This window comes from Ornithorhynchus anatinus, chromosome 18, assembly GCF_004115215.2.
Source record: "Ornithorhynchus anatinus isolate Pmale09 chromosome 18, mOrnAna1.pri.v4, whole genome shotgun sequence".
Taxonomy (NCBI): domain Eukaryota; kingdom Metazoa; phylum Chordata; class Mammalia; order Monotremata; family Ornithorhynchidae; genus Ornithorhynchus; species Ornithorhynchus anatinus.
In genome coordinates this window covers 2724988-2743662 of record NC_041745.1, presented here as the reverse complement: position 1 = coordinate 2743662, position 18675 = coordinate 2724988, and the positions used below count along the sequence as shown (strand labels likewise).

At 51.3% G+C, this 18675-nt stretch overlaps 1 protein-coding gene and 1 long non-coding RNA gene across 4 annotated transcripts in view; one reads left to right on the top strand and one right to left on the bottom strand.

The window, feature by feature from the left end:
- EIF2B3 (eukaryotic translation initiation factor 2B subunit gamma) overlaps nt 1-1112 on the bottom strand; it is a 128683-nt gene extending 127571 nt beyond the window's left edge. For all 3 annotated transcript variants that reach the window (XM_029046837.1, XM_029046839.1, XM_029046838.1), the window contains exon 1: nt 1042-1112. The gene's annotated coding sequence lies outside the window, so the exon portion shown is untranslated. The remainder of the gene's footprint in view (nt 1-1041) is intronic.
- A 710-nt stretch (nt 1113-1822) lies between these two features.
- LOC114805507 lies at nt 1823-17911 on the top strand. The gene is made up of 4 exons (XR_003753480.2): nt 1823-1859; nt 9511-9669; nt 14777-14991; nt 17867-17911. It is a non-coding gene; the product is annotated as an uncharacterized LOC114805507 (long non-coding RNA).
- The last annotated feature ends 764 nt before the right edge of the window (nt 17912-18675 follow it).

Here is an 18675-nt window from a genome sequence, read left to right as displayed (position 1 = left end):
CACTTCACTTCTCTGGGCCTCAGTGACCTCATCTGTAAAATGGGAGAAGACTGCGAGCCTTGCGTGGGACAACCTGATCACCTTGTATCCCCCCAGCACTTAGAAGCAGAGTAACCGCTGAAGAAATGCCATTATTATTACAGTGTGGTGACCTCGTATCTCCCCCAACGCTTAGCACAGTGTTTGGCACATAGTAAGCGCGTGACAAATGCCATCGCTATTATTATGATTGCACTAGAGCAATGAAGCACTAGAGCAGTGTGAAGCAGCGTGGCTCAGTGGAAAGAGCCTGGGCTTGGGGGTCGAGGGTCATGGGTTCTAATCCTGACTCTGACACCTGTCAGCTGGGTGACTTTGGGCAAGTCACTTCACTTGGGAGCCTCCCGTGGGACAACCCGATGACCCTGTCTCTCCCCCAGCGCTTAGAACAGTGCTCTGCACATAGTAAGCGCTTAACAGATACCAACATTATTATTATTCTCTGGGCCTCAGTGACCTCATCTGTAAAATGGGGATGAAGACTGAGCCTCTCGTGGGACCACCCGATGACCCTGTCTCTCCCCCAGCGCTTAGAACAGTGCTCTGCACCGAGTCGGCGCTTCACAAATACCAACATTATTATGCCACTTGTCAGCTGGATGACCGGGGGGCCACTCACTTCTCTGGGCCTCAGTTCCCTCCTCTGGAAAATGGGGGTGGCGACTGGGAGCCCCACGTGGGACCACCTGATGCCCCTGTCTCTCCCCCAGCGCTTAGTACAGTGCTCTGCACCGAGTCAGCGCTTCACAAACACCAACATTATAATGGCAGCAGGGCGGCTCGGACGTTATCATCATCCCCTCCCCTGCAGCGTTGAGAACAGGGCTCAGCGCATAGTAAGGACCTGACACTTAATGAAGAGTCTGGTGGGGGGGGGGGGGGCCCAGAACCGCCGGCGGCCCGCGGCCTTCGACCCTGAGGGTCCCGCCGTGACCCCCCTTCGCCCCCCCAGCCCCTCAGAGACGGACAGACGGCGGAAGGGGCGAGGGGCGGGCGCCTTACCTCACGCAGCCAGGGCCCGGCGGGGGTTGACAGCCCAATGGCGCCGCCCGCCCTAGGCCGCATGCGCGCGCCGCTCGGGGAAGGGGCCGACGGCGCCTGCGCGGCCCGCGCGGACGGTGCGGGGGGGGGGGGCGCTCGCGCCGCGGCGCGCGGGGAGGCCACGCAAAGCGCCTGCGCGGCCCGCGCGGACCCGGGGTCGGGGGGGGGGGGGCGCTCGCGCCGCGGCGTGCGGGGAGGCGACGCAAAGCGCCTGCGCGGCTCGCGCGCACGGTGGGGGGGAGGGGACGCAAAGCGCCTGCGCGGCCCGCGCGGACCCGGGGTCGGGGGGGGGGGGGGCGCTCGCGCCGCGGCGTGCGGGGAGGCGACGCAAAGCGCCTGCGCGGCTCGCGCGCACGGTGGGGGGGGAGGGGACGCAAAGCGCCTGCGCGGCCCCGCCCCCTCTGGCGGGGTTGGGCCCCCCCCTCCCCCGGCCTGTCAATCAACCGGTCCCCTTTATTGAGCGCTTGCTCGCTGCCGTGCGCTGTAGTAGGCGCCCACGAGGACTTGCGCTCCGCTTTGGTGGGGGTGGGTTGTTCTGCTGCAGCGATTTATTTACCCGATCGCCTGTCCTAAGCGCTTCCTGGGTGCGCAGCACTGTGCTGAGCGCTTGGGCGAGGCCAGTGCTGCACCGAGTGACCATCTCTGCCCAGTAATAATGGACTTTATTAAGTGCTTCTTAGCACTGTCCTAAGCGCTGGGGTGGAAAGGCCCGGGCTTGGGAGTCAGAGGTCGTGGGTTCTAATCCCCCACTCTGCCACGTGCCTGCTGGGTGAGCTTGGGTAAGTCACTTCTCTGGGCCTCAGTTGCCCCATCTGTAAAATGGGGGTTAAGAGTGGGAGCCCTACGTGGGACCACTTTGTATCTAGCACAGTGCTTGGCACATACAAAGTGCTTAACAAATAACATCATTATTATCATTAGAAGGTCATTCATTCATTCATTAGTATTTATTGAGCGCTTACTATGTGCAGAGCACCGTATTAAGCGCTTGAAATGTACAAATCGGCAACAGAGACAGTCCCTGCCCATTGACAGGCTTACAGTCTAATGGGGGAGACAGACAAAAACAATTGCAATCAATAGAATCAATAATCAATTCCCTAATCGGGGGAGATAGACAAAAACAATAGCAATAAATAGAATCAATAATCAATTCCCATGGTGGGGGCACCATCTACATAGGAGAAAGATGTTGAATCTTCATTTTGAAGCAGCATGGGGTAGTGGATAGAGGACAGGCCTGGGAGTCAGAAGGTCATGGGTTCTAATCCACTGCCCTCCCCTTGTCGGCTGTGCGACCTTGGACAAGTCACTTCACGGGTCTGGGCCTCAGTTTCCTCATCTGTTAAAAACTGAAGCTTGTCATACTATGGGAAAGTCGCGTTAAAGTAGTGTTAAAGTAATTGGAGATAATTTCATTCATGCAATTTAATTGGTTGATAGTGTTGTTTAGGTTGGGGGAAGATGGTCTGAACTTATCACTTATGAACTTATCATATTTAGTAAGTACTTACTATGTGCAGAGCACTGTACCATCTCACCAAGTTATTCTGCCCATCGCTGGTGGAATGCTTCACAGCCCTTTCGACTTGTCGCCATTTCACTCTCATGACTCCTGAAAAATTAATAAAACACGCAAGTCCCATGCAGTAAGGTAGAGGGTGGGGAGTATAGCACCATAATGCCATGACTGACGCCGTGAACATGCGAGACAACCATTTTTTCCCCAAGAGACTTGAGCCAATTTGTGGATTCTGTTCTATTCATTCAATCCTATCTATCGAAGGCGTACTCTGTGTAGAGCACTGTACTGAGCGCTTGGAAAGTACAATTCAGCAATAAAGAGAGATCATCCCTGCCCACAACGGGCTTAACTAGAACACACTCTTACTTTGTTCCTTAACTAAGTTTAAGCGCTTTCCATGTGGCAAACACAAATCCAAATATTGAAAGAAATACATTATAATTAGGTGGGACCTAGTCTCCGAATGGTATTTAAGCGCTTACTATGTGCCAAGCACTGTTTTAAGTGCTCTGAGGGAAGGCTTCCCACTCTTGCCGGAAGACAACATATCCAAAGCATGTAATAATAATAATAATATTGATGGTATTTCTAAGCGCTGACTGAAAACACTTAGTAAAATAGGACAGGGGATGTGACTGCCAACTCTGCTGTATTGTCCTCTCCTAAATGCTTAGTATGGTGCTTTACCCATATTAAAAGCTAAATAAATGCACAGAGCCTGAACTGTTTTTTAAGAAGAATGGGCTTATGACTTGCAGCAGGGAAATAACAGAAATAATTGTGGTATTAAGTGCTTACTTTGTGCCAGGCAGTGTTCTAAACGCTGGAGTAGATACAAGATAAATTGGGTGGGACAGAGACGCTGCCCCACATGGGGCTCGCAATCTTAATCCCCATTTTACAGGTGAGGTAACTAAGGCACAGAGACGTGAAGTGACTTGTCCTAGGTCACACAGGGATCACAACCTAGGTCCTTCTGACTCTCAGGGCCGGGGTCTATCCACTAGACCCCTCCTGGCACTTAGAACAGTGCTCAGCACTTAGTAAGTGCTTAACAAAATACCATTATTATTATAATATGTTACCAGCATAAAAGCGCTCACCCAAGGTGAACTCAGAACTTGCTCCTGCAAAGAAATTTAGATCATAAGCTCCTTGAGGGCGGGGAAAACATCACTTGGTTTCTATTTCCCAAGTGCTTAGTACAATGCGTTGACCACAGCGTGAGCCCAGTAATTGCCATTGCTGTGAAAGAAAATTTCAGTGGACAAAGTGAATGAACATGTGTTAATTTAAAAAGACAAATAGCATTTGAGGGCAGAAAAAATAGCCATTTGTGTATATATTATGAACTCACATAACGTTTGTTGAAGGTCGTGTTTGTCCCTCACACTCTTCAAGGCAGTCTTTCAGAATTTTATTTCTTTGGGGTGGAGGGGAGGGATGATAGTTCTTGTTTGTCACCCGCATTTTTCAGTCTTGTGATCGCATCGCGGTAAACCTGAATTAAATGGGACGGAGGCAGAGTAATTTAGTGTTGACTTCAACTGTGTCCGCTTCAGCTTAATTGGATGCAGAGAACTAGCAATTTGTGATTTTTTTAAAAAAAATAACCAAACAGCATTCCTCCCGGAAAGCCTCTGTACAAATAAACTGGATGCTCTACTACTTGAGGGATTTTTGGATCGGTACATCCCGAGAGGGTATTTCCTTGCTCAGATGACTCGATTTCCTTTCTGCGTGTGTCTCCCTGTTGCCACTGCTCCCAAACTGAATGTTACAGTTGTTGTTTCGAAACTCCCTTCTGATAAACTCATTCCCATCTGCAACTGGGAATATTCGATGATCTGGAAGGGCTCCGCTGATGGTTTGGTCTGAACTTCAGGATATTGGCCCGGGCGTGGGAAATGACTCTCTCTTTGCACAAGACATTCAATAGAACGCATTTTTATAGTACTAGATCGATAGGAATGATTTACAAGGACGAGTCACGCTTTTGACCTCGATCCACTTGTATTCTAGGAAACTGTCGAGTCAAGGGTCCCCGAAGAGCTCTGACTGGATGCGAAAGCAAAGTCGGACATCGTAATAATAACAATAATAATGTTGGTATTTAAGCGCTTACTATGTGCAGAGCGCTGTTCTAAGCGCTGGGGTCGATACAGGGTCATCAGGTTGTCCCACATGAGGCTCACAGCCTTAATCCCCATTTTACAGATGAGATAACTGAGGCCCAGAGAAGTGAAGTGACTTGACCACAGTCACACAGCTGACAAGCGGCGGAGCCAGGATCCGAACCCATGACCTCTGACTCCCAAGCCCGGACTCTTTCCACTGAGCCACATGGGTAATTTCAGGCCATCCGGTCGAGGGAGCTCTGAAATTATTCGAATCCCTTTTCAAAGACAGAGACTTCGAGAGCTTTCTCAAGATGCGATGTGGCCTAGAGGAAAGCGCACGGGCCTGGGTTCTAATCCCCCGGCTCTGCCGCTTGTCTGCTTTTGGCCCTTAGGCAAGTCACTTCACTTCTCTGGGCCTCAGTTCCCCCATCTGTAAAATGGGGGACTAAGACTGAGCCCCACTTGGGACAGGGATTGGATCCAACCCTGATTAGCCAGTATATACCCCAGAACTTGTGCCGGGCACACGGTATGCACTGAACAAATATCATTTAAAAGGAAAAAAGCCCCTATAATTCAGGCAAAATATAATAGGTACATGTGGATCAAAACCAGAATCGGTCTGTACCGTAAACGGAATCGGGGTGTGAAGACATTTACCCCAGTGTGAAATACATTCATTGTTCTTGGCTTCCGATTGCAAATAGGGTTGGGCATTTTCTTTTTAATCGATAAAATAAAATAAAGGGGAAAGGAGATGGTCTCATTTATCCCTAAGACATCTATTGGGAGCTTTTTGGGTTTTTAGGAAAGTGGCCTGGATGCCTGTCTACTTGTTTTGTTTTGTTGTCTGTCTCCCCCTTCTAGACTGTGAGCCTGTTGTTGGGTGGAGATTGTCTCTATCTGTTGCCCAATTGTACACTCCAAGGGCTTAGTACAGTGCTCTGCACACAGTAAGCACTCAATAAATACAATTGAATGAATGAATGGCCTAGTGGAAAGAGCCCGGGCCTGGATTCCAATCCTGGCTCCGCCACACATCTGCTGTTCAACCTTGGACAAATCACTTCCCTTCTCTCCGCCTCAGTTCCCTCATCTGTAAAATGGGGATTCAAAACCTGTTCTCCTTCCTCCTGGGACTGGGAGCCCTGTGTGGGACCTGATTGTATCCCAACACTTAGTACAGTGTTTGACACACAGTTAGTGCTTAACAGATACAGTAGTTATTCTAATTTTGCACAGCTCTTGTCTAATAGATTCCTAATAAATCACTGTATACATATGGAAAATATATCTATTTCTTCCCGAGTAGGAGGAAACTTCAGTGTTTGTTTAAAGTTTCCAAGAAGTTTGACTTGGAAAAGCATTCATTAATTAGGTTTTGGGATGTTCCTCTTTGGGCACGTGTGAATTTTATGAGAGGCTCCGATCAAATGTCAGTGGTTTTCACTGTTGGCATCTGGTCGTTGCCTCCCAAATTGTGAGATCTGACTTGAAAATTGGGGGCTTCATCAATTCAGTGGTTTTGCCTTGTTTCTAAATTGAAGATCATATCTTCCAGGCCTTTAGATGGAGTTGGCAGATTTACAATTGTAAGTCAAAGTAGAAGTGGTCAGAATTTGGTATTTGACTCTCTCTCTCTGTAAAATCCCTCTCACGAGCCTCTGTTTAATACTTTGAGAAGCGACAGGAGGAGTAGAAACCCCTTCCCTCGCTCTCGTCGAGCCCCGGCCTGGAATTTCACCAAAAGGGGTTTCCCCTCACTATTTAAATTACAAACCAAACCCATCATTTTGAGAGCCCGGGATATTGTATTACTTTTACGGAAAGAAGACCGGTCTTAATTCGGAAAACAAGACGCCGCAAATTAGTTTAGGCCGCTTCGAACTCTCACGGGAACGGAAGATAGCTGCCTTCCTGGCAGGATGATGAATTTTGTGCTACGGCTCTTCCGTGCCCTCAGTCTGGTTCTCGAAAAGGTAAACCGAGAGATCCTCGGTGCCCGCCGACCCCTATCGCTTATCTCACTCGGCCGTGTCAAAGGAGCTGGCCCTGTCTGTCCCGGTCCAAACTGTCCGTTTCTGAAAAACAAATCCAGGATGCCGCTACGTCTAAGCGGCACGAATGTGTCCTTCCCCGGTTTTCGCTCAGAACGGGAGGGGATGGGGCGACGGGGCCTTTTATCGTAACAATCTGGGGCCACCTCAGCGTTGGAAGGAAACCGGTGGGTTTGGCCCGTTCACATGTGGATTTTTTGACTGGAAGATTGGTTCTTTTGAGGAGAGGAAGGAAGAAATTCAATAGTAAAAGAACCACTAACCAAACCAGAAAGACCGGGCCCAAAAATAAAAGAAAGAGGCCACGAGTGCAGCAGGGGCAGTGGCACAGCGTGATGGGGAGGATTCTGGGAATGGGTTGAGAAGCGATCCTCAAAAGCGGCGGTGATAGGACGGGTTTCCGAAGTAGACGATAACCTAGCGAACTCATCTGTCCTGCGTTGGGGCAGACCGCCCCTCCCCGATCCTTGATTTCACCCCCACCCGATCCAATTTGGAAACGTGATAAACGCCTCAGTTTTGATTGAGGTTGAGGAGACAGGAAATCCTGCCCAAAGCTGAGCTGGCAGCTGGAAGCGGTAATAAGACCCGATGGGCCTCGTGGATAGAGCACGGGCCCGGGAGTCGGAGGACCTGAGTTCTAATCCAAACTCCACCGCTTGTCTGCTGTGTGACTTTGGGCAAGTCCCTTCACTATCATGTGCCTCAGCGACCACCTCAGTAAAACAGGGATTAAGAATATGAGCCCTGTGTGGGACTGTGTCCAACCCGATTATCCCATATCCACCCAAACGCTTAGTACAGTGCCTGGCACATAGTAAGCACTTAACAAATACCACAAAGAAAGGGTGCCCAGCTCCTCCACGGGCCAAGGAGGGTGGGAAAGTTGGGCAGGCACTGGTCTCTTACCTTGTAACTATTGTCCCACTCCAAGAACACGTATGTGTGTTTAGGTATCGGTGGGCGTTTTCGGAAGGGTGTGTCTCCGCCTCCCACCTGTATCTCTCTGTTTCCATCCACTGCCTTTTTCTCCTTGCCCTTTTCAGATTTTTTAAATGTTATTTGAGTGTTTACTATGTCCCGGCCACTGTACTAAGCACTGGGGTAGAGAAAAGGTAATCAGGTTGGACCCAACCCCTGTTCATTCATTCATTCATTCATTCAATTGTATTAAGTGCTGCCTGTGTGCAAAGCAGGGTACTAAGCGCTTGTCCCACGTGGGGCTTCCAGTCTTAATCCCCATTTTACAGATGAGGGAACTGAGGCCCACAGAATGATCATTAGCCCCCGCCCCCGGGTCTGGAAACTCTGCCCACCTCTGAGCTCCAGAAAAGACCGGCACTTTAATAATAACCCAGTAAAAGCACGTCAGACTTTCTTCCCGAAAGGCCACTGCAAATGTTATTCTTTCAGAGGACGGAGGCCAGCTGTTCTCCATTTCTGCTTAGAACAGAACGAGAGGAAATGGGATTAAACTATAGCATACGGGATTTAAGCTAGGCATAAAGAAGAACTTTTCAATTTAAAAAAAGGAAAACCCAACTCTGGAGTGAGCCACCAGGAGAAGATGTGGAAGCCCCTTTGGAGGAGGATGGATTTCTGGAAACCCTGGGAGGCTTAGGTGGGTTCTTCCCTGGAGGGAGGGAAGTAGGTAGCCTTCAGAGGCCCCTTTGACATTCAGGATTCTAAACTTCATTCAACTGTATTTACTGAAAGCTTACTGTGTGCAGAACAGACACATTCCCTGTCCTCAATTTCTCCTGACAGCCCCAGAGAAGCCGGGGGGGCCTGGTGGAGAAAGTCTGGGACTGGGAGTCAGGAGGACTTGGGTTTAAATTGCTTGCTGTGTAACCTTGGGCAAGTCAGTTCACTTCTCGGGGTCTCAGTTTCCTCAAATGTAAAGCAGGGATACCTGTTCTCCCTCCTACTTAGACTGAGAGCTCCATGTGGGACAGGGACTGTGTCTGACCTAATTAATTTATACCTAACCCAGCGCTTGAGCGGTATTTGACACATAGGAAGCACTTCAATACCATTTTAAATATATATATATATCCCTGGGGAGTACTGGTATAAAATGCCATGATCGCAATTCCTCAGAGATAGAAATTTGCCCCAGGCAGAACTGAGAAACAGGTATAGAAAGCACTCACCTGAGGTCAGACAAGGTGGGAGGTGATGGGATGTGTGTCGTGTGGGTGGGGGGTGGGGAAGAGCGCATTTCAGCCTTGTATAAAACCAAAACACTTATTCTTCAGGGCTCAAATGCTTCCAGCTTTGTTTTCCATCCGACAAAAGAGGCATTGGCCACTGGTTATTTTGGTCCCCCTTTTGGGCCAGTCAGCTGAGAACCATTTGTTTGAAGTGCTAAAAAAAAAAAAAAGATCTCATTCCTTTTGAACCCTAGGGTGTCATGTAGGCCAAAGGGGTTTGAAATGTATGAAATTCCTAGGCATCTGCTCCGGGAGAGGGGGCAGTGAGGGAGCCTTGTCGGCCCCAGGCCGGGCTCGTTTCTGATACATTCATGTGCTAATTGTCTCTTATGTGATGCTATGACTGAGGAGGGGAGCTTTTTAATCAGCCTCTCAGTCACTGGGTTGCTTCCTGCCGTTTCGGGACGCGGACAGGAGGCCCTCCGGTTGACAACTTGAGGCCGGAGCCGCTGCCCCCCGTGACCTGGCCTATGAACGTTTTCAATTTGACCGGATCTTGGTTTTTTTTTTCCCAGAGTGCCCCAGGGCAGCAGCGCTGTGCTGGAAGAGCTGACATGACCCCTGTCAGACAGGCTTCCTGACTGAGAGCCCCGCGAGGGACCGTGTTCAAGCTGTGTGGCCTGACGGGCAGAGCACGGGACTAGGAGCCAGAAGGACCGGCGGGAGAGTACAGTGTAACAGTAAACGGACATATCCCCCGCCCACAGCTAGCTTACCGCCTGGGATGGGGGGGAGACAATCTAAATAATTGACAGATATGTACATAAGTGCTTTGGGGCTCCCCTGTGGAGCCTGGGTTACCTGAATCGACACCCCAAAGTTGTTTCCATCCTCTCTCCTGGGGATCGGGAACTGCACCCGCATTTTGAGGTGAGGACAGAAGATCCCCCCCCCACCCCAAGGGCATGAGGAGACCCTGCAGGGCAGCGGAGATGGGGGAACACTGGGTTCCTCCTCCTTCCCCCTCCTCACCGTGTTGCATTTCTTGCTGAGAAGCCACGTTTCTCGATGGGAAGACGGAGCGCTGGCTTCACTTTCTCAGTGATGTCCGCCGGCTGCTGGTTGATAATAATAACGATGGTATTTGTTAAGCGCTTACTATGTGCCAAACACTATTCTAAACATTGGGGTAGATACAAGGTAAGCAGGTTGGCCCATGGAGAGGCTCACGGTCTTAATTCCCATTTCACAGATGACGTCACTGCGGCACAGAGAGGTGGCTTGGCCAAGGTCACACAGCATTCAAGTGGCGGATCCGGGATTAGAACCCACATCCTCTTGCTCTTCAGCATACCGTTTGGCAAAACAAACACCTTGGTCCCTGGTTCTTCGGACTCCCAGGACTGTGCTCCATCCACTAGGCCATGCTGCTTCTCTTTCTTTTTTTTTTTTTGCCTTAAGAGAAAAACACTCACAAAAAAGCCATTCTTTTTTCCCCATTCTAGTAGAGGCAAAGAGTGACCAGTAGAACCAAGAATAGAAGTCAGACTCTTCCCCCGCCCCCACTCCCCCCTCACCAGGTGTCTGCCCCAAGCAGACCACCCAGAGAAGCCATGGCTCTTTTGGAAACTCGAGGAGGCGATTTTGTCCTCACCCCATCTGAGTCACTTGGTCAGAATTTGGTAACCAGCTTAACCATTTAAATATCTCGAAACTTCATTTTGCTTTTTAGAAAGAATCTGGGAGCCATGCCAAGGGAGAGAGGCGCTCCGTGTGAAATCCCCTCGGTCGCTGGGAGCGTTGGTGATTTTGGCAAGGTTCTAGAGCCCGGGGTTTTGCCAGCTGCCTCGATCCCGGCACCTAAAACGAGCCCACCCTTCGCCAGAGGGAAAGTGCTAAAGCTTCTCGCCCTTCCGGGAAAAAAACCACGACCTGCCAAGGCGACAGGCTTCCGGTGATAATGAAATCAAACGATCCAAGGTTAGGGATTGGGATGAAAGGCAACCATTGCAAGTAGCCCTTAAACCAGCCCAGGCTGCAAAGACAGAGAAGCAGCGTGGCCTAGTGGATAGAGCCCGGGCCTGGGAGTCGGAAGGACCTGGGATCCGTTTGTGGGTCCCGCTTGCTGCTGTGTGACCTCGGGCAGGTCACTTTACTTCTCTGTGCCTGTTACCGCATCTGTAAAATGGGGATGAAGACTGTGAGTCCCATTTGGGACATGGACTGTGTCCAACCTGATTACCTTGTACCTATCCCAGCGCTTGGGACAGTGCTTGGCACATAGTAAGCGCTTAAGAAATACCATAAAAAAGACTGTTATTATTATTCTTAGGTAGCCCACAGTAAGGATGAGAGTATGTTATCCTCTATGAAGCTTGGGAATGTGTCTGTTATACTTTTATATTATAGTAAGTCATATTTATTGAGCGTTTACTGTATGCAGAAGCTCTTGGGAGAGTTCGATGTAACAATAAACACTTTCCCTGCCCACAACGAGCTCACAGTCCAAAGTGGGAGGCAGACGTTACTCTCCCCAGCGCTTGGTACAGCGCTCTCCATACCACAAGCCCTCAATCATTACGATGGACTGACCAAAATGTTACTCCGTGTAAGAGCTGACCGGCTTCCTTCCTCAGAGGCTGGGTGGTCTTTATAAGCAATCCAAGTAGGTGTGGTAATAAGTTAGCCTGGAGGAGCCAAGGCCTGGCCTGGCTGCGGACGGCTCCATGTGACAGCTCTGAGGTCACGACCTCGGGGATAAAAGAAAAACCACAGCCTGAGGCCTGGGTGCCAGGCTAAAGACAGACTCTCCACCCCATATCCTGCTCTACTCGAAATCCTAAACCGTTTTGTTCAGCGGCAGCATTTTTGGGCGATTCCAGATCTATTCTGCGTGTTCTGGTCCATTTTGTGTGTGCGTTTCTTAATGACTTCAAAATTTTACCCAGACTTCCCACACTGTGCTGGATGCCTTCAACAGAGAGTTTATTAAATCTGCTTAGGAGCTACCTCATGCACAGTTTGAATTCCCGTAAGCAGACACCTTCAGCTTCGAATTTAATAGACAGCGTGGGTCTGCTCTGGTCTTACTTACAGTTCATATGCCATACAGAAGCTTTTCACTTTATTTTAATGAAAAAGCGGTGCGTGTTTTCCCTCTGTTAAAAATAAAAAAGAAAGTGTCACACTGCTCCAGGACACCTTTAAATTATATGGCTCCCACTTGGGCAGGAAACTGCCATTTATCCCCAATAACCAGCAGCTACTCCGACCTTCATTCAGCGAAGGCAGAGAAAAATCCAAGAACTTTTCCTGTCCCCGCCCTGTCGGAGCCCACAATCCAGCCATCTATTTAGGAATTTAAAGCGTTCCTCCTGCCACAGTTGAGTTTAGCAGCTGGTCCCCAAGTGGGCCCTCTACGCCGGGAGCGGTATAGGTCAATCTGAAGGAAGAGATGATGATAATAATAATAGCGTTCCGGAAGAGTTTAATTTCCCAGTCTGCACTGGCTTCAAGCTTGCTGGGACGTCGGCATCTTAGAACACTGATAATACTGTAGCTTCCGTATTTCCAAGGAGCCAAACCCAGTTCCTCAGAGGAAGCTAATCTGGTGATGGAACCGAACCCATCAACCCTGAAAAAGGACAGGTTCATTCATTTACTCAATGTAGTATTTATTGAGCGCTATTTTGTGCAAAGCACCGTACCAAGCGCTTGGGAGAGTACAGTAGAACAATAAACAGACACATTCCCTGCCCACAGAGGGCTTGCTGGTTATTCCATCAGTTACCTTGTGCAAATAGCTGCTTTGTAGGTCCCATCCCCTCTGGTTTCCCACCACCCCCTGCCAATATTCAATCTGTACATTGTTCTTAATCACTTGATTTCCCCTCTCCCCTCTCAGGCAAGTCACTTCGCTTCTCTGGGCCTCAGTTCCCTCATCCGTAAAATGGGGATTAAGACCGTGAGCCCCATGTGGGACAAGGATTGTGTCCAACCTGATTATCTTGCATCTACCCGAGCGCTTAGAACAGTGCCTGGCACATAGCAAGCGCTCAGCGAAGACCATAAAAAAGGTTGAATTCCCTCTCTCGCAGAATCCAACCGGCTAAAGTCCACTCAGTGAGTCCGTGTGTGTTTACTCAAATGGCAGCCACGAGCTTGCAGGATCGTGAGGTCAGAGTACCCAAAGGCTGGAAGGGGCTTCTGGCTGCTTTCGTGGTAGGAACCCACCCTATTCTTAGAGATCCATCAATCGATGGTATTGACTGAGCGTTTACTACATGCAGAGCAGTGTATTAAGCGCTTGGGAGAGTACAATACAACAGAATTAGCAGCCACATTCCCTGTGTAACGAGCTTACCGTCTAGAGCTCTCCAGATGAGATTCCACACAGACCCTCAGTAAGAAGCAGTATGACCTCGTTGATGAAGCCGGGGCCTGGGAGTCTGAGGGTCGTGGGTTCTAATTCCGGCTCCGCCACTTGTCTACTATGTGACCTTGGGCAAGTCACTTGACTTCTCTGTGCCTCAGTTACCTCATCTGTAAAATGGAGACTGTGAGCCCCATGTCAAGAGGGACTGTGTCCAACTCGATTTGCTTGTATCCACCCCAGCGCTTAGTATGTTGCCTGGCACACAGTGAGCACTTAAATACCAAATTAGTAGTATTATTATTGTAATATATAGTAATAAATACCCGGGAAAAAAGTAATGGGTGCTAGCATCTGTCACTTTTTAAAATTGTGTTTGAGCACTTGCGAGAATAGAATACACTCTCAGACTGGTCCAGCTAAGAGAGGAAGCCAGCACAAAGGAGCTGGTCGCTCTTCAGCCACCCCCTCCTCCGCCCCGCACCCAGAGGAGGGATAGGTCAGGCCCTTTGAGAGGAAATAAACAGCAGCCCCTGAGGGCTCTTGTGCAGTTGCTCTAAAAAAGGCCAACAGAAAATATCGGGGAAACAGACAGGATCTCAGAAGAGTCCCGGGCTGGGGGCAGTCTGCGGCCAAATGGGAGAATCAGTCCATCGGTGGTATTTATTGAGCACTTACCGTGTGCAGAAAACTGAGCTAAGCGCTAGGGAGAGTACAATACCACAGAGTTGGTAGACACATCCCTCAGTTACGGGAGAAATGGCATCAGCAGGCTAAACCTGTTTAATGGGTTTTCCGGCGCCTGGCTCTCCGTCCCGGAAGAGCCGGAGATGAGGCGGGCCTCTCCGCCCTGCTGTACGGGGAGTCGGACCGGAGCCCGGCTCCCGCAGCTGGATCCGACGGCCCGGTTATCACCCGGCCAGGTTTTTCTCCTGGAAGTAATTAATGAATGACTGGCGGGTGGAAAGCAGAGAAAGTGGTAGTTTGAGGTAAAGGACAGACAGATGTAAAAGGAGTCCAGTGCTGTGCAGAGTGTGGGAAAGAGAACAGAGCTTCCCCGAAGCAAAGGGAAATAGTCAGTAGCGGGCAAATCCACACCGAGTGTTGGGAAATTGGTCCCACGGTCAGACTCAGCTAATCACATTTGTGCAAGACATGGCAGGAAGCACTGTCCACAAGAGCTTTCTGAGACACCGCACAACTTTTAATTCAGCATGGAAATATCTGGGGTCAACACAAATAGGGCCTTTATGTTTTTTGTTTTTAGTGGTATTTCAGTGCTATGTACCAGGCGCTCTACCGTTATTATAATGATTAAAACCGGGAACACCTTGAATTTGTCGGCTATGTTTCCATTTCAAGGGCCTAGTGCGGTGCTCTGCACGCGGTAAGAGCTCAAATACGATCGATAATTTTATCCTCACATCATCCCTGGGGGAGAGGCAGCCAATTTATCACTCCCAATTTAGAGAAAGAAGTCCGGAGGAGTTAAAGTGACTTGCCTGAGGATACACAGAAGTGCAGGGGCAGAGCTGGAGCCGGCCCCCAGGCCTCCTGACTCCCCCAGCCACGACCTTCACCCTCGTCCATCTCTTCGGGAGCGACACTGCCCGGGCCTGACGGGCAGAGATGTGCCATCTGAGTGGAGCGGAGGACTGGACCGTGGAGCCGTTCGGCAAATCAGGTGAGGCCCCCCACGCCCCCGGTCCAGGCTCTGTCCCCCCAGGTGGTTCGCCAGATACTAGACATGAGGAGGATAGCAATGAAATGGTCACTCTTCCTGAGGAAGGGGATGCGTTCCCACCAACCCCACTGCGGCTCTCCCGCCCAAGGGTCTCTGCCACTGACGGACGCGGAGGCCGGAAGATCGAGGTCGCTGTTCACACCCGGGTTCCCGCCGCGCCCGGCTGGGCCGACAGCCTCCTGTTAAGCCAGGCTCAACCCGAGACCCCCTCGTTGGACACCGGGCCGGACACCGGGCCGGTGGTTGCCCAGAGGGCCTTCTCCCCGGGCCCACCCGTCAAGACGGGATCCCTGGGTATGGGAGGAGAGGGAGGGGACGGCCCCGGCTCTGATTTCCAGCCCACGTGAAGGTCCCCCTCCCCCCAATCCCGGCTCCAATAAAAGTTGACAGGAATGTTTGAAAGTTTGGAGGGAGAGAATGTAAGCAGTGAGTCAGCACTTCCTGCCCAAGCTTTCAGAGGAGGTTTCAATTACAAACAAATGGCGGGGCCACGCTGATTTTAACAAGTGCGGGCCGCAGCCTGCGAGAGTGGGGAGCTGTTTACTGATGTGGAAAGCCAGGAAACCTCAGGAAATGGAGCAGAAATCATCCTCCGGCTCTCCTGCGGGATCCCCTTTCTCCCTACCCCACCCCTTGGCCCCCCGCCCATATGGAGAGGAAGTAACCCCAAAGACATGACAACCATCAAGGGTCTTGAGGAGGTAACCCAACCCTCCTGAGGAGGTTGGGGGGGGGGGGTGTCCACACTCACTCCCTCAGGCTTGGGAGCCATTTCCCTCTCTGGGCTTCACACTTCGCACTTCTGTGTGGCTTCTCCTCTCGCAAGTCTGGCCCCCTGGCTCCTTCTCAGGGTGGCCCTGGGGATGCTAATAATGCTAAATAATAATTGTGGTGTTCATTACTTACTACGTGTCGAGCGCTGCTCTAAGAGCTGGGGTAGATACGAGCTAATCGGGTCGGACACTGTCCCCGTTCCACATGGGGCTCGTAGCCTTAATCCCCATTTTACAGATGAGGTAACGGAGACCCAGAGAAGTAGAGTGACTAGCCCAAGATCACACCGCAGACGTGTGGTGGAGCCAGAATTAGAACCCACGTCCTCTGCTATCAATGGTATTTATTGAGCGCTTACTGTGTTCCGAGCATGGTACTAAGCGCTTGGGGAAAAATACAATAGAACTGGTAGACCCGATTCCTGCCCACACGGAGAGGAACGTCAATCTCTCATTTTTAGGTAGGGCAAACTGAGGCCCAGTCTAAGACACGTTGCCCGGGTACTCAAGGTGAGCTGGGGATAGAGTAAGACCACCAGGCTGGGCTGGACCCTGCTCTTCCCCACATTCCCAGCAGCTTCCCAGACCTGGGACCCCCCGAGACCCAGGAGACCAGAGGGCCCACCGACAGTGCTCACGCTCTGGCAGCCCTGGAAAACCCAAGCATCATGGGGTGGTGTCTCTCCACACGAGGGAACACGGACACAGCAGCTCAGTATCCCTGACCTGGGTCGACCTCCGTAGTTAGGAGGAGGGAGACGGAATCCAGCAGGCCAGAACGGTTGCCCACGTGGCTCGCGCTCCGGCTTTCAAAGGCAAAATTAAGGATGGGTTCCAGGTGGGGCAAAACCACTTGGCTATGAGGCATTCAAGCCAGCTGTCTCCCTCCTACTTAGCCACTTACTGCTTCCCCCATTTTACCCCTACTCACAAACTTTGTTCACTTAGTAATAATTGTGGTATTTATCAGCACTTACTGTTTGTCAGGCACTGTAATAAACACTGGGGTGGATACGAGCAAATTGGGTTGGACACAGTCCCTGTCCCACGTGGGGCTCACAGTCTCATTCCCCATTTTATAGATGAGGTAATTGAGGCACAGACAACTGAAGTGACTTATCTAAGGTCACACAAGCTAACCTATTCACTGCGCAGCATTCTCATCTGCCCCGCCACGGGCCTCTTGCTCACACCCTCTCTCCGCCTGGAACTCTCTCCAAGACACAGAGCTCACCAGACGCAGCCCTCCCCATCTTCAAAACCCCTCTGAAATCTCCTCTCCTCCAGGAGGTCGTCCCTGATTCGATTCCCCAAGTGCTCCTTCAGCATTATAACACCCACCCCTTCTCATAACCCTTCTTTACATACTTCGCATTTCCTATTAAGTACTACCTCATGTCTACACGCCTCTTTCCTTCTTCCATCTGTCATTTCTTTTCATGGCCATTTCTGTTGTACTCTCCCAAGTGCTTAGTAGAGTGCTCTGCGCAGGGTAAGCGCCCAGTAAGTGCCCTCGACTGATTGATTGCGGGGCACGGAGGAGGAGGCTCTAAAGACCCGTAGGCCGAGGAAGCGGTGTGGCCTAGTGGGAAGCATGGGGCTGGGAGTCAGAGCTTCTAATCCCAGCTCCACCACTATCGGACCTTGGGCGGCCACGCAGTTTCTCTCTTCCTGTTTCCTCATCTGTAAAATGGGAATTGGGACCGAGAGCCCCACCTGGGACATGGACTGTGGCCAGCATTTAGTACAGTGCCTGGCTCAAAGTAAACACTTTACAGATACCATTTAAAAGAAAAGGCGGTGGGGGGGAAAGGGGATGCTGAGGGGGAGTGCTAGTTTAGCGGTACCCTAGGTTTATGCCGGGAAGATGGTTCCCCACTTTCATCTCAATAATGTCATCAATTTCGTCAATAATTGTGGTATCGGTTCAGCGCTTACTATGCGCCAGGCACTGTACTAAGCGCGGGGTGGATATAAGGAAATCAAGTTGGACACAGGCCCTGTCCCCCATGGGGCTCACGGTCTCAATCCCCATTTTACAGATGAGGTAACTGAGGCCTGAAGATGTGCGGTGACTTGCCTAAGCAGACAAACGGCAGAGCCCGGATGAGAACCCGTGACCTTCCGACTCCCAGGCCCGTGCTCTACCCACCGAGCCATGCTTCGCCACGGCCTGGCCCCGGAAACCTCCACCTGGACTGCCCTACTGGGGTGAGGGGCCGACTCCACCCGCACTCCCCCCCGCCGCCCACCCTCTCCGAGGGGGGCTTTCCCTCTAACAGCTCTGGTACCAAGCGGCCGAGAGGCGGGTCTCTCTCGCCTCCGTCCGTCGGCCGACCACCCTCCGCTCGCTCTCCTCCCCCCGGGTCAACACCCGGCAAACCTCCAGAGAAATTCCCGGCCAGAGTCGAGCTGGGAAGAGTCTGCCCAAGGGGAGGGTCCGCCTCCGGGCCTTTCCAGCCCTGTGCCCCACCAGCGACGCACATCCCAGGACCCGGCGGGCTGGAGTCTAACCACAGTCATCAGTGCCAGGGAGGTCTCGGCGGGTTTCTGGCCCGCTTTTTGGCTCTAGGAGGCTCTTCTCTTTATATGAAAAGGCCCCGAAGGGGGGGGGGGGTGAAAAAAAAATCTGTCTTTTTTCCTAAAGACTCCGGCCCCCGGCGGCTCTGTGACCCTGCTGCAGTCAGCTCCCTGAGGGGGACATTTGGATACACTAGACAGTGTGTGGTCGGGAGAACCGAGTTAACCCCATAGGGACTCGGCGGGAGGGTAGCCGGGAGCCCTAGGTGGGAGACGGGGAGGCGAGGCTCGTGGCCAGGTGGGATCTTGGGCGGGAAGACTATTCTCTCAC